Source organism: Hemitrygon akajei, unplaced genomic scaffold (genome assembly GCF_048418815.1).
Source record: "Hemitrygon akajei unplaced genomic scaffold, sHemAka1.3 Scf000068, whole genome shotgun sequence".
In the NCBI taxonomy this organism is placed as follows: Eukaryota; Metazoa; Chordata; class Chondrichthyes; order Myliobatiformes; family Dasyatidae; genus Hemitrygon; species Hemitrygon akajei.
In genome coordinates, this window is record NW_027331954.1 from 4003154 (window position 1) to 4007484 (window position 4331).

Sequence of the window (4331 nt, forward strand, 5' to 3'; positions counted from 1 at the left end):
CCAGTGTTGGCAACTGTGAAGTAACACGTCGGTTGTGACATTTGGATCAGCAAGCTCTTCATTGTGTTGTCCATGAACGGCTTCACACGCAGTCATACAGCACACGTTTATCAAACATCCTCAGGTTTCATGCTACAACACGGAACTCCTTACACCTGGTAAAGTGTTATTTCGTGTTTGATTGTTACGCCGAACTCTGACAACTGCTCGCATACAAGTGTAGACAATCAATTGGTATAATCTCCGCAGTCTGTATAAACACAATATTTACAAATACAGTGCAGCCGCTTCAAGGCCCAAAACACAGAGACATGAACATCCCGTCACTGAACAGAAGCCGCTGTAACAACGCTGTCTACCCCGCTGAATTCCACAATGCTGGTCGACTCGGTGTATTTCTGAGGCAGTTTGTTTTTCGATCCAGATATCAGAATCCAGAAATCGGTGTTGTCATTCCACTCCTGAAATGTGGAACAGTGGGACTGACAGGTGCTAGCGAAAATAAGCGACAGAAACAGTCCCAGCATTGGAATTAAACTTCATTTCCCAACAACGACAACTGGCACTGCAGCTTACCGGGAATTCCAAATGCCGAAATAAAAGGATAGTAAACTTCTCGTATCCGCGTAATGACTGGATACACCATTTCAGTGACAATCTGTGACTTCTGTTGCTCCTGGATTCACAGCTCCGCAGACACTCTGAGCTGATACATTCGAAAAGTCCATGATTTATACGGCGGTTCGGTCTCCGGAGATAGTTTCTTAGTTACAGTCACTTGAACAAACAATTTAATTCAATCCATTGTGTCTGATATGTGTTTGGTTCGATTGAATATAATTACATCAAAATTCTTCGGCATTACCTCAGTAAAGTATCGGACAGCAAAAAGAACTGTGTGTTTACTTACAAGGAGAGATCTTTGTCACAGCTTAATGACACTTATACAGTTCACACGCGCGCGCGTGCATATTCGCATATACACACACTCTCTCACACACACACACACACACACACACACACACACGCACACACGCACGCGCGCACACACACACACACACACACACACACACACACACACACACACACACACACACACACACACACACACACAGAGTAAGTTGTGGGAAATCATGTTCCTTATTCGTGCGGAGAGAGGTTGTTTCTTTCGGAACACGAAGCAAATGTTCCCGCTCCATTTCGCGCGGTGGGGGAAGGTGGTTTGAGGATCGGGGTGTTGTTCTTCTTGGACGGGATGGTGGTTTGGGTGCGGTGTTTTTCTTTGAAATAATTCCCATAAGAACATAAGAAATAGGAACAGGAATAGGGCATTCGCCCAATTGTGTTTGCTCCGCCATTCAAACATGGGCTGATCCACTTCACCAGTCATTCCCACCCCTCTGCTTTCACCACAGATACTTTGATGCCCTGGTTCATCAAGACCCTATCTATCTCTGCCTTAATTACACCCACTGGCCTGGCCTCCACAGACGCTTGTGTCAACAAATCCCATAGATTGACTACCCTCTGACTAAATTAATTTTTCCGCATCTCCGTTCCAAAAGGACGTCCTTCTCTGCTGAAGTTCTGCCCTTTTGTCCAAGGATCCCCTACAATGGGAATGAACTTTGCCACATCTAATCTGTTCGGGTGCTTTAACAATCGGATGTTTATATGAGATCACCCCACCCCAATTCTCCTGAATTCCAGGGAATACAGCCCAGGAGGTGCCAGACGTTCACCGTACGGTAACTCTTTCATTCCTGGAATCATTCTCGCGAATCTTCTCTGAACAGGCTCCTCTGTCAGTATATTTTTTCTAAAATGAGGAGCCCAAAACTGCATACTGTACTCCAAGTGTGGTTTCAAGAGTGCCTTATTGAGCCTCATCATCACATCCCTGCTCTTATATTCTATATCTCCAGTAATGAATACCAACATTGCTTTCGCCTTCTTCACAACCGACAGTACCTGGAGGTTAACCGATGTGGTATCTTGCCCAAGGGCTTGCAAGTGTCTTTGCATCTCTGCATTTTCAATTATTTCCCGATCTAATTATCTCTAATTTTGAATTCCACCACTGTGCATGACCATTTTACTTCCCAACATTATATTTCATTTGCTCCTTCTTAGCCCAGTCCCCGATAATAACTGTCTCTCTACAGGGTCTCTGTTTGCTCAACACTACCCGCTCCTTCACCTATCTTTGTATCATCGGCAAATTTAGCCACAAATCCATTAGTACCGTCGTCCATATCATTGACATATATCGTAAAAAGCAATGGTCCGAACACCGACCCCTGTGGAACTCCACTGGTAAATGCCAGTAAGCCAGAATAGGATCCCCTTATTTCAACTCTCTGTTTTCTGTCGACCAGCCGATGCTCCACCCACTAGAATAACTTCCCTATAATCCCATGGGTCTTATATTGCTGAGCAGCCTCATGTGCGATACCTTGTCAAAAGCCTTCTGAAAATCCAAGTACACAACGTCTACTGCATCTCCTCTGTTACCCTGCTTGTAATTTCCTCAAACAATTGCAGTGGGTTTGTCAGGCAGGATTGTTCCTTTCAGGAAAAGGTTTCCACCTTCAGCAACACATATAATTAATTTTACCTGCCAAAGAACTTCCTTTATTAGAGAACCATCGTGCTCTGCCGATTTTTGAGTAAGAACTGGCACTTTTATGGAGCTGATTGTTCAAGTTATAAAAATAACTAATAATTACCATTTTCAAATTAAGCAGCTCAAATTTCATGCCAAAGTTAAACCTCCAAGACCCATCATTTAACATGTTATAAACAATAAGATATACAGCGTTTTTAATATTTAAGGGACAAAACCTGTTGCTAAATGATATAGTGAATAATAAAAAAGCAATATTTTCTCTCGTGAATTACAAAGGCATAAGAGAGGAGCTTGCCTAGCTGGATTGCAGAGGGATACTGGCGGGGATGACAGGAGAGAAACGACTGAAGTTTCTGGGAATAGTTCTCAATGCGCACGATAGATTTGCCCCGCAGAGGAAGAAGTTCCCAACTGGAAATGGTAGGAAACCATGACTGAAATGGGAGGTAAATGATTACATAATAGCTAATGAAATGGCAGAAAGGCAGATAAGTAAGTAGGAGCTTGGATGACAGAGAAGCTTCTAAATTCCAACAAAAGGCAACTACAAAGCAACAATAAGGGAAAAGATGAAATATGTCGGCAGACTGGCCGATAATATAAAGCAGAATACCAAAATTAATTTTCAGTTATTCAGAGTAAAAGGGAGGTAAGGGTTGATAATGGATCACTGGAAAGTGTTGTTGGTGTGATACTAATGGGGGACAATAAAATGGCAGATGAACATAATGAGTGCCGTGCATCAGTCTTCAGTGTGGAAAACACGAGCTGTGTCCCAGAGGGCCGTGAGTGTCAGTAGGCAGGAGAGAGTGACTTTGCTATTACAAAGGAAAATGTGCAGGTTAAGCTCAGAGTTTGAAGGTGGATGTCACCTGCACCAGGCGGACAACATCCCGCAGTCCTGAGAGTCGTTGCTGAAGAGAGAACGGCTGCATTGCTTCCAGTCTTTCAGGAATTACTTGATCCTCCATGGCCCCCGAGGACTGGCAACTTGCAAATGCCACAACATTTTTTAAGATGAGAGATTGTCAAAAGAACGGAAACCATAGGTTAGTTCGCCTATCCTGAATGGTTGGTAAAGTTTTGGAGTCTATTATTAAGGATGTTTCTGAGTACTTGGAGATTAATGATTAAATAAGTCAAAGTCAGCATGGATTCTGTCAGGGAAACCTTGACAGACAAATCTCTTAGAGTTATTCGAGGAAATACCAAGCAAGGTGGACAAAGGACAGCCATTGAACGCCATTTATCTGGATATTCAGAAGGCTTTTGATAAGGTGCCACACATGCACTCGAAAACAAATACACTCAAAACCTTCTATTGTTTTACCGTGGAGAGCATTCTGACAGGCTGCATCACTGTCTGGTGTGGCCGGGCTACTGCACAGGACCGAGTGAAACTGCAGAAGTTGTAAATCTAGTCAGCTCCACCATGGGCACGAGCCTACAAAGTACTCAGGACATCTTACGGGAGCGGGATCTCCGAAACGTAGCGCCCATTATTAAGGACCTCCAGCACATTAAACACATCCGGCTTTCCTACGATGCTCCTTTTATTGAAATATACAGGGCTCAGCATATTCACTGCTAATTGCCCAAATTGTTCATTCCTGACTTTGTCTGAGGATTGAACATCATCTTTCTCCACAACCCCTCCACAACCTGTTATGCTATTTAGGCTCCCATTTCCCCTGCAACTTTA